At 37.7% G+C, this 12,191-nt stretch overlaps 1 protein-coding gene across 6 annotated transcripts in view; it reads right to left on the bottom strand.

Annotated features, from left to right (window-relative positions):
• POU2F1 (POU class 2 homeobox 1) overlaps window positions 1-12,191 on the bottom strand; it is a 111,143-nt gene that overhangs the window by 80,867 nt on the left and 18,085 nt on the right. The window lies entirely within an intron of this gene.

Below are 12,191 nucleotides of genomic sequence, written 5' to 3'. Positions count from 1 at the left end.
CTTTACAAATTTCCAGACAACTTAGGCATGAATTATGCTATTCCAGATCAATTACTTTCACCGTTCAAGAAAACTACGCCATAAAAATCAACTCCCAAAAAAAATGTCTTTTACAATATTAGCAAATTTTCTCATTTAATTACTAAAAAGTTTAGGTGCAATTTTAGGTTTAAGATATGGTGTTTTACCATGGTTTCAGGGTTTTTATATGCATGCATACATTTCAGTGCTATTTTTATGCTTCTCTTCAGTAAGAAGGGCCTGATTGATTTCTTTTTAAAAGATGCACACTAGAAAGTCCATATTTTAAATCTGTCTTGGTCTGAACCTCAGTAGCTGGTACTTTTCACCCAAACTCTGGAACAGAGAGTTCTCCAAAACAAAGAGAAATAAATAATCAAGAAGGCTTAAAGAAAAGATTTCTATAGTTTTAAAGTCTTGTGGCACACACTTCCTCATAACTCTTGATTTAGATCTATTTCCTAGCTTGTTTTTTGAAACAAACAGGAAGAAATTATGAACTTCCCCGAGATGTGTAGCTGGGGCACAGAGGCAACATGTTGAGAAGAAAACATCTGTATTTCCTTCCCATTCTCTTCCACCTGAAATAAATTCTTTGGCTGCAGTTTGTCTTCTTTTCTGGAAGCATTTACACAGTATCTAATGCTATCCACCACCATGACTACCCCTGGGGCTTTTATGAGGGTGGGAACAATCAGTGTAAGAATTACTAGGGACATCAAAGAGACAAAACATTTATTGAAGAGGGAAGAGGAAGCGAGAGTGTGAGGTAACGAGGGTCCTACTGTATTTACCTTATGTGCCAAGCATGTGGACAGCAATAAAAACCATGTAGGGAGCAATTTTGGTCAGAGAAAGAACACGGCAGCCTAATGGGAGGCCTTTGTTCTTCAAAAGGGTCTCCTTTTCCCCTTTTGTGCTTCACTTAATTCATGGCATCTGAGCTGCTCTTGAACTTGACAGACAGAGAGAAGGAGGGGGGAGAGATGGAGAAAGGGGGAGACAGAGACACAAAGAAAGAAAAAAGAAAAAAGGACTTCAAAGAGTTTTCCTTTGAAAATTCAGTTGTGCTGTATGCATTGCTGAAGGTTTTAGATTCAAAAAAAGGGCAGAAAACATTTCATATAATTTCATCATGGGGATAAATTGTCCAATGCTCTTATTAAGAAAGCCAGAAGAAAGGAACAGAACACAAATTTTAAAAAAATAAATCTCTCTGAGCTACAGAATATAAATAAAATAGAATTACTCCCCTGGGTGCTTTTTATTTATTTTCATGTTAAATCTTATTCTCAATAGATCCCAATACATTTATCAAAATCTTATCAAAAACACCTGGTTTCCAGCAGTCACCTGAAAGGCATACATCTTCTATACAGCCCCATCAGAATTCCCAGCACAGCGATTCCTGCTTGGACCGCCGCACAAGAGCATCGGAACAGCCAGCGCCATCTGAGGGGCGAGCTCACAGATGAATACCGACCACATCCCTCCAGTGCAATGCAAGGCTGCTCTATGCAAACGGTTCAAAAATCACAATTTTCTGAAAAATTCTTTAACGCTACTTACAACAAGAATCAACACATTAATTCTTTAAAAGACAAAGTGGCTTGAACTTGGTTATCTAAAGAAAAAAACGCTAGGGTGTATCTGAGACAGGCTTCCAAGTTCAGTCCCCTCCTCTCTGAATTGCTTGAGCATGCTCCGATAGCTCGCTAACAGCAGTTAATATTAGTTCTTGTAATATATTCGGCTTTTCACCCTCTTTAAATATCCATGCCATAGGCGATATTTATATGAAATAATTCATAACTGCAGGCCACACTTTTCTCAAGCATCTTTTTTCCTCTGCTAGACCACCTCCTCCCCTCAATACTGTGCATCGACTATTCACATATCATTTATATATTCCTTTGTGGATTTTTATCTATGATATATATACTGAAAATGTTTGTCAACACTATTCATAATAGAACATGAAACTGCAAAATGTAGAGAGATTTATGTGTTCATATCACACTAAATTATTAATAATTGGTTTAAGTTGATTCAGTAAGATTTTTAATACATAAGGATCTAAAGCTGTCCCTTATCAACAATTAACCCGTCTGTCCTGATTTACATATTCCCACAACATAAGCTTCTGCCTCTAGCACACTACTTCCAGAGTACAGAATATAACTGTAAATCCATGATGTAACTTTCCTACTTGATAATGCTCTTTTACTTTACTATTCTAATTTGAGAACAATCTTTTCTTTATCTGAACAAAAAAGGTACCAAAAAATCAAAATTTTTAAATTAATTCCTTAACCCAAATTTCCTGCTTTTTCAAATAGGACTATAAAGTATGTCCATTTTTAAGGATATATACTTTATTAAGCCTGCACAAGGTTAATTTAAAAGTCCAAATACACAACTAGGTTATGCAAATTATACAAAAACACTGGCTTATAAACTGAGAAGCAAATAAGTTTTCAGCAGATTGCCAGTGCAGCCACTGACACAGCAATTAGTTGTTAATATAGTTGTTACTATCCTTCATAAAGAGGTTTGTCTCACATTGGCAGCATATTTATAAACTATTACACTACCTTTAAGGTAACTTGGGAAACACCATGAAATATAATTAGTAGAAATGTTGGGTTTTTTTCCACAACCTTATTTTCTATTATTAAGAGCTGTGTTTTCAGAAGTAATTGTGTTTTTAAAAAAAATTTGAAGGAATTCCACTAGAGAATTACAGAACCTGCCTATTACGTCAGCTTTACAAGCCACACTGAATGAATTTCAGATTATAGATACTGAGTAGAAGCAAAAACTATGGAAGTAAAGCCCTTACAGAGGAAGTTAAGTAACTGAAGATAAAAATTCAATCTGTTTTGTGCACCAGAAGTGTCTTTGAGTATTAATTAAATTTATAAAACACTTTGAATAGTGACAGTGTTAAAGCCATATAAAGCAGACAGCACTGGAATACTTCTGAGGTATTAATTATAGAAATGTAAAATACTTGAGATCGCTACTAACGTAACTTTGGGTAGAAGAGTTGAATCCAAAGATGCTGCTGCCTTCTCTTGGGACTTGTTTGCCCCCACACCACACCTGTTTATTTGCAAGAGGAAGTTTACCTTTGCCACCCAAAAGTCTCACACATACCTGAGGAGAACTGCAGTCACAAGTATCTGGTGATGCTGGACTGCATTTAAGCTCCTACAGATGGCAAATCAAATATATTAATGACTACAGAGGCTTCTGGCCGTTTCCAGGAATTCTCATCAATTTAAGAAAACACACACAAACAAAAATTACTTTTATTCTGCCAAAACCCAGAGTTCTGACCATCTTAAACATGCCATTCTGTGAACTGGCTCATCCGCTAAGTTTTCATATATTATATTTAACCAAAGTTTTTCTTATGTTTGGGACATTTCTAAGGCTGAGTTTATTTAGGTTAACTCTTCAAAGCCTATACACGAGTCCATCTTACAGTCACCTTCTTCTCGGAACATTCCTAGGATCCCTCTCCTCCTCTGGCTCAATTTCATGGAACTTTCAGAAAAAATTCTAAATACACCTACCTTCCTGTCAAATTGGTCAAAATCAATCAACAGATTAGAAAGTTAATCAGGAAACTGGAAACAAAGGCACTCCACTACTTCAGAAGCAAAGTTTAAAATTAACTCTCTCCTGAAAAAAAATTCAGTTTGTATAAAACCTTTCTTCTGGCTTAAGCCAAATAGTTCCAACAACCAATTTCTGATAATTCTCAGCCAAAAGTAAGATGGAAAAACTAGTTTTACAGAGCAGAAAATTTCAAGTATATGGACAGAAAATACCAAATACTAGACAACCAATACCTATCATGATGGTATTGACTGATGTAAGAGTCAAACCACTCCTCCAGTAGACTGGTCCTAAATCATTTTATCACATGCACACTGGAGAAAAACGTGTCACCCACAGCTTCTGAAGAAAAGACTTCTAGAGTGCAGATATCACTTAATATTTGGGGCAACAAGCAGAGTATAGTCATATACCACACTTGAAGCAGTCATTGAGAAATAGCTTATAAAGCAACCCAAATAAAATATACTGCATTAATCCAGCATACAGATCACAAAAGAGAAGTCATTCATCATGACACTGACTGGAGGCAGCAGCTGTATTATTTTAAAGTTAAAAAGAAATCTCATTTGTTTATTTTGTTAGTGCAGCTTCCAGGCATATGCTCACTTAGCTTTCAGATGGGGAATATGTATATTGTATAAATAGCTTTCATACAGTCTTCCTTCTCCTGTGATGCGCACAGCAATCAACTGTCCACTTAGAGGCTTTCTATTCTAGAAGTCACTATGTAGATTATGTATTTCATTTTAAACTACTTACTTCCCTTAATTGTGCATGTCCACTGGGAATATTTCAGAGAATGTCTGCAGAAATGTTGCCACGCTACCAAAAACAGGTAATTGCTCTGATTTTTTTTATTTTACTTTAAGATACATCAGATTTCAAACCTACACTAGACCGTAAGTAGTAAAAAATAGCAATAATCGTCCTCCCTCCACATTCTCATCCTCTTTTCTTATATTCTTTCCTAATCAAACCACAGCCCCAAAAAGATGAATGAGCATGAACTCTAGGCTTCCTTCCTGCTGGTGTCTGTAGAAAAAGCAAAATTACAAAATCAAACCAGAACTGGAAGCAATCAGGCAAAACATTTCTTCATTCCAAAGACACTTCACTAATACCAGATTGCTTCTTTAGAGAGAACCTCAAGCAGACCAGGAACAGCACCATGCTAAGCTGAAGTAAATATGGGTTATTACACAAAGTTCTTGACTTTCCACCCTCTCCTGATGTCTGTACACTTGACCTTACCACTGCACTTGCCTAGCAAGTGGCAGCAAGAATCAATCTAACAGAAGCCTGGTGGTGGGTGGGTGTCAGCAAAAATAAAAGGAATACTGGATGGGCATGGAAACATGAGATCCCCCGCCTGCTCAGCAGCGACCCACACTTGTGTCAGTTTAAAAAAAAAAAAAAAAAAAAAAAAAAAGCACCACAGAGCTGGCCATCATACTGGTGGCACTGCATCCCAAAACAGATTAAGCCGGGCTGTGAGTTAGCTGCATAAGGATGAAGTGAAGGGACAAGATTTCCCCAAGAGCAAATGGTCCCACTGCTTCCCCTAGTTGATACAGAAGAAAATCAACCCTGAAAAGAGGGACATATTCCCACTCAATCAGCAAATTAAACCAGCTACATTTTAATTGTTCAGTTACAAAACAAAACACTTGGGGAGCGACGGTATGAAAACTAATAGTCAAAGGCAAGGAGATCCCCTTCAGCAGGGGCCAAATGTCAGATAAACTGTAACATGAAACTGCACTAGAGGTAACATTTCTGCAGGATTTAAGAGCCATCATACAGATAAAACTCATTGTAAAAAAAAAAAAAAACTACACAAAATAAAACACCATCAAAAGAAAAAAAAAATGACACCTTCATCAAACCCCAAAAAACAAATCCCTCAATTTAGTTGGGACACAACCCTGTAACACGACAAGTTCTATCACTGTTTACTTTCAGTACCCCTAAATATTTATATACATGCCTGTGTCAAACTGAGTTTACCTGATAGATGTCATATCTGCATGTCTTTTCCACCCACTCTCACTACATTTTTATAAAACAGATTCTTCCATGGAGGCATATTTGAGGGATATAATCTGCCCTTCTTTGCAGTGGAACAAAAACACACTTACACTTGCTCTACCTGCTTCCATTTTCTGGGCACTTTGTTAATTAGCAAGCCCTGAATGATCATGGGATTCTGCAGCGATATTAAGTCAGTTATTTCTTCTTGCAGGATTTGTCAGTTCCAAAGTCAATGTAAAAACCACTGTGTTTGAACAAGTGGCCAATAGCTATTCCCATCTTTGCAACTTTTCCCATAAGGCAAGAATGTTTCTTAAAGAAGGAAATGCTGCCTAGGCAGCTCAGCTTCTCTTACGTGCATATTCTTATCCAGAGACAGACTTGCTACTGATGCTAAGGAAGCACAAGAACGCTGGGCAGCTGCTGTGCGAGCTCTCCCTAAGCCAACAGTGCCACCCATCTCCAGCACTGTGACGGTAAGCCCTCCTGGTTTTGGCCTCCCTATCCTCCTCTCTCAGCAGCTGCTGCCGTTGGAAAAAGAGAAGCTATTGTTTGAGTGAGATGGACACACTGCCGCTTACACAGAGATCGGATTAGATAGCGCTTCTGTCCCCCAAATCAGGTACGGTGTAGTCCACATAGAGCACAAGCTATCAAGTAGCCTCAAACTCTGCTGAGGAGTTTACATAAACTTCCCAAATCTGATAAGGCAGAAAACCAAGGAACCACATCCTTATCTCACACAGTCAAATAAAGCTTATGAAAACGGTAGCCTCGAGACCTACAGCTTCAGCGTAATTCAAAAGCTTCAGTTAAATGGCACTATAAAAACTATATATTGTTTGACCACATCTTGATAACACCACATTCTATTTTTTGCACCAGAAGAACACTATCTCCCTGATACCTCCTTTAAAATTACTCTACCAGAAGAGTCTACCTCTTGTCTTGGCATGACACAACTTCCATGGCAACTAACAACACCCTTCATGCTTATTTTAGAGAAGCCAGGTGATTTATAAAGGAAATTAGAGTAGAAGGAACAACTTCCCTCATGACAAGGCTTTTTGCACCATGCACTAATGGGTGTTTAAACAAAGACTGACTCATTTCCTCTCGATTTATTCAACCTTGTTTTACTATACTGAAATGGCAATAGCAGACATTTAACATCACCTTTATTTTAGCAGCAGCTGATGAAGGTATCGCAGATACATGATGATTGCTTCACAAAAGCAGCAACTCCTACCAGGCAGTTTACAAATGCCACCTAGGAAAAGTGTTCCTCAAGTACTTCTGCCAAGTGCTTACCTTTCGCAATTCACTGTTAGTGACTCTTCACTTAGCTATCCCCATGTATTAGCAACTGATTTGGGTTAATAACGAAGAATGCTTTTAAGAGCATTTACTATTAATTCAGTCAGAAAAGCATGCTGCTACAATAGCTTTTCTATCCGTAGGGCATTTCTTTTTCAGGAATCTGATATAACAGAGCCAAAGCTTTCTTGATAGCCATAGTCTTCTATTTTTGATAATTCAAAACAAAAGATTCCTGTCATCAGTGCTCGATTACTACATCTGTGAACTTTAAGTGTCAGTGAGCTCCAAAATATCCAAGAGAACTATCCAAAGCTAACTGAATAGCACAATGCAGATATCTGACAGCAATGGGAAGACCAAAGCATCAACAAACAGTGTAATAAAAGCCAAATCCTGCAAAGGGTTATTGTAGCTTGAATAAGACTGTGAAAACTACAAATCGAATATTGAATAATATAAAGCAGACTGGGGATTCAGATGAAAAAAATCTGAATTAAAAATTAAATTTAAGACACTTGCTATTTCTTGGGCAGGAAAAGTAAAAGGACATACCTTTGTGTACTGAGCCATATCCTGTCAGAAGCATCTTTTATCAGGGGACAATAGCAGGGATTACTTACTCAAGCAATACTCAACTGAAATACTAGGGGAAGACAGACAAAAATTATCTATGACTGAACATTTATTCAGTATATTTTATCTAATGATGGCAGGTTTTGTTTGTCTTTTTGTTTGTACTTGAAAGAAGTGAAAGCAAATAAAAACCTTACAACTTGAGAAACTGAGGAACATGTAAGCTAGGATGCTTAAAATGCCATTTGGAGGCAGTATAAACCAGTGAAAAACCTCTGAAGTCCTAACCTCAGTTCTCTGAATTTACTCATTAACATATTTAAAAGCAGCATACTATTATTTGACTTTGTAATAAACCCTTAATTTTAACGATTTTTTTAAATTTCATTTCATGTTTTCCTTTGCTGTGGAACCTAGCATCTCAAAGTTTCCCTTGCTCTGTCAAAACACAAGTTTGTTGCCAAAACAACAGGGCAAACCACTTCTTTTAATACACATTCTGTATCTTATTTCTTTGCTCCTCAGTTAACAACATGGTATTTATCCCACCGAACTGGTTTTCTTATTTCTTATCTCACAATATCCAAAACCTTATACAGTGAGCATGTTATGTATATGAATACCTTTAGCTGAATATGTGCAAAGTAAACGCATGCAACCTTTCCTTGATGTAGGAAGAGTAACGTCTATGAAATACCTTTAGCTGAATATGCGCAACCTAAATGCATGCAGCCTTAATGTAGGGAAGAAACAGCAGCACCTCAGGGCAGAATTTTGTTCAACTGAAAAGGGCAAAAATCTGCTAATATTTAGGAAACTACCCCCTCAAGGAATTGCAGTTGAGACAAAAGAATCCCCAACCAACAATAAAATTAAAATTTGGTGATGGTGGCTAGATGCCAAGAATTGCAATGCTCCTGCAATAGACAGTGCCTCTCTGTTGCTGGCTCCAAGATCAAAGCTCAAAGACCTGGAAGCATCCGACTTGGAAAGCAGAAAGACAATGCTAAGACCTTGGCTTTATTATGCCCCTTTGAAAGACTGAATTTTTCTGCTTTCAGCAAATTTCCACAAGCACACCAAACTTCTGCTTTGGAAAAGATAACATCCAGCCTCTTTTCATGGCGTAGGGCTGCTGTACAGTGCTACAAAGGAATCTTTAACCATCCCTATTCATCCCCGTTCCAGCTTTTATTCTTTCATTCATACAAACCTTCAAGTTTCACCAGAATCCTGATGATCGAACATGCTGTTCCCCAAGACCTACATGCAAAAGTAAGTTTTAAACTGTGAATTAATTACAATAGCATTTCTAGACACTCTGTTACTGTCGCAGTATCGTTAATTTGAGATACTACAGCTAAAAACACATCCTCCTTTCAGGTGAAGAGCAACTGTGTACTTAATATTGTTGCTGGATTAGATGTGTTCGTTTCATAGTGCTGATGGAAGCCAAAGCTGTCCAAGTTTTATAATGGCATTCCCCATTCTGAAATGAAACAAAGCAACCGGAACTATGGCTACTTCATAAAAGGACAATTCTTTACCTTGTGATATAATTTCCCCTCAGTTGCTGTTAAACAGCACACTAAAGATATTTGTTGGATAAGGGCAAGCAGTCTTTCCACAGAACAGCTGACACTCCATCAAATAGAAGAAGAGTCCAGAAGGAGTACTCATTTCTTCTCCTTTGCACACGAGGATTATTGATTATGGTAGCCTTGAGACGGAACAGTAGGGTTCTCGGCAAGAAAGTTAGGAAGTGCAATGCCATTTCTCAATATTTGTCCATTCAGTTTTACCTTGAATTAAAGCATGTCATACTGATAAAACTCCTCTAACAAGCAGAGTGCATTCTTGCTGTATTAGTTTCACATTCGAGACTTCAGAAAGGTAAAGAGTACCTTTCAACTACTGCTCAATTGAAAGGTGATCTAACTGCCATCATCTGAAAACCCAGGGAAGGGGCATTTTGAAATTACTGTTTTAAATACCAGCATGCCCTATTTTGCAGCAAAGGCATACAGAAATCTGTTTCTACTGCAAATGTTAAGTTCTGGCACTCAAACGTGGCTTTGCACTGTGCTGCCAGTTTAAAATCCCAACTTGTAATGCATTTACAGACTCTCTATTCCTACAGAGACATTCTAAGGGCAAAAAGCTTCCTTGCTAGAACACTATAAATACAAAATAGGCTTTTATTACTGTAAACTTGGACTACCTTTTCAAGTCAAACAGTCATAAGAGTTTGTATGCCAAACATTTGTTTCTGCTCCCTGGAAGCAGTCTGGCTAGCACAGTTTTTTCCCATGCTTAAGTCTCTGTAACAGTACCATGTATCCTTACCTGACCAGCCTGTGTCTGGAGAGCTTTTGTGTGTCTAGAAGCGACACCAGGTATTATGCAGCTTCCTGTCCCAATTCCCATTTCAAAACACTTTTTCCTCAGTTATAAGTATAACACACATCAATACTGCTGCTCAAAGTCATCAAAAATACTATTTTTAGGAAAAGAAACTATATACACAAAGGCCATCATCTGCCTTAACCACCCAATGACTCGCTACATAAAAATCAGAGTTGCCTAGCAGAAGCACTATATCCCAGTGTTGCCCAAGTGGACCCCATTAAAGCCAACACAATCCAGTCACTCCAAATGGAATACAAAGCATCCTGTAGCTGGAGGCAAGCTCTCCCGGTACTTTTTAGACAAAACAACGTATTTCAGGCTAAGAATTTTATCCAAGTATTCTGATCTAGTCACTCTCTTCCAAGATCACAGGTGGAAGAGCTGATGCTCTTCCGACCAATACACAAAGTCAGGAGCCAATCACTTCAGATGCAAAATTTTTCATCTATCAACCTGCAAGCCTGGATGGTTAAGGACTTTCCTCAAACCCGTGAGACAGAAATGAGAAGAGGGGGTGGAATTTTACTGACACTCCTGGTAGGAACATTTTCACAGAAAAAAAGGAGCCCACAAAATACTCAAATCATTATTTAAATGTGACCAATCCCACCTCCCACCCCCTCCACTGGCAAAAGAAAACAGTAATTGAAGCCTAGCAATACATCTCTCACTCCAGCTTTTTATTCACCGGGTGGGCTGGAATGCCCTTGTGCAGGCACTACTCCGTCCTAAGCACCCTGCAAACACTTGGCATGGCTTTATTTTTGTTTTCATTTTACTTGGGCTTCAGGGTGGAAAAAAAAAAAAAAAAAAGAAAAAATAATCTTTCTAGAAAGATCATTAAAATTAATTAATCAAAAATAAAGTGAGATGGGGGGGGGACGAGGACACCTGAAAATAATCAGAAATTGTGTTGACCAAACTAAGTTTGCATCACAGACTACAAACAAACCTCAGAGGAAAGTCATCAGAAGAGGAATGACATTTTTATGATATTTTATGATAAAGATGAGGGGTGAACATAAGAGAAAAATGAGAGGAAAACTGTGTAAGGTTTCACTCATACAAGCCAAAAAAAAAAAAAATCCATCTCTATTCTTTCCCTTCTGAAAGGCCAGAAAGAATAAAATACTCCAGCTGTTAATTTTAAGATGGCTTTGCTTTCTTTTTTCTTTTTGGAACTTGAAAAGTGATTTCAAACCAGTTCTTACCGTTTCCTCCCCTCATTAGAAAATTCTGATCACACAACTAAAAGCACTGACACCTGGATGAACTGAACTGCTTGCCAGTGTTACAGCAGGAAGAAAAGAGGAGGAGAATTCATCAATTGCACTACTGAATATGAGTTCATTTATACAGAAAAAATGCGCATCTTATTGAATGAAAGCAATATGAAAGGAAAACGCCTCTGCAGCAGCACATCATACTAGTATTTAAACAGTCAAGTGTTCAGGGTATCTTTTTTAAACCTAAAAAGGAAATAAATCCAATACAGCTTCTCAAGCACAGGTTCTGGAACAGAAAATATCTGTAACATTCCATGTTCTTCCTAACAAATCTGTATGTCTTCCCCCTGTTGTAGACACTGAACAAATTAAAATACAAACCCACCAACTGAGCTCAACCAGTTGAGTTATATAGTGTCCAGATTTTTAATTTCATTCTGGATCAAAGAACTATTACAACGTATGTGCATTTAGTAAAGCATGATGGTAAAAGGAGTTCCTTTATCTCAAAAGAGATCTGTCACATGCACAATGCTCTACATGCTCTCAGAACTGAAATCATCCCTAGAAATCACATATGGAACCTTGTGATCCTCTCAAAACTTAATAAATGCTGTTATCTCTGCCATAAGGGCTGTGGACAACTGCTTTAAAGAGAGCATTTCAAGGATACTTCTCTTCAGTCTGACCAGATATCAACTTTATATGTTTATTATCCTCATTCTATAACGAATTGTTGCTGTCTACATATGAAAGAGTGTTTATTGTAAACATCATTGGTTTTTTCTACTCAATATTGAGAGGCAGAAGCATATGCAAACACCACAAATTTGGGGAGCCAGATGAAACATCAATCTCTGCCTAAAATCTTGAGGCTGCATTACTTGAACCTGCACTTACTCCAACTGCTCTTTTCTGATTACATGCATTAATTGATAACTGAATGACAAAAGAGTAAGTCCACTGACCCTAAGATTTCTT

The sequence above is a fragment of the Falco naumanni genome, chromosome 2 (assembly GCF_017639655.2).
Source record: "Falco naumanni isolate bFalNau1 chromosome 2, bFalNau1.pat, whole genome shotgun sequence".
NCBI lineage: Eukaryota > Metazoa > Chordata > Aves > Falconiformes > Falconidae > Falco > Falco naumanni.
The sequence above is the reverse complement of the archived record's forward strand: the minus strand, read 5'-3'. Positions and strand labels throughout refer to the sequence as shown.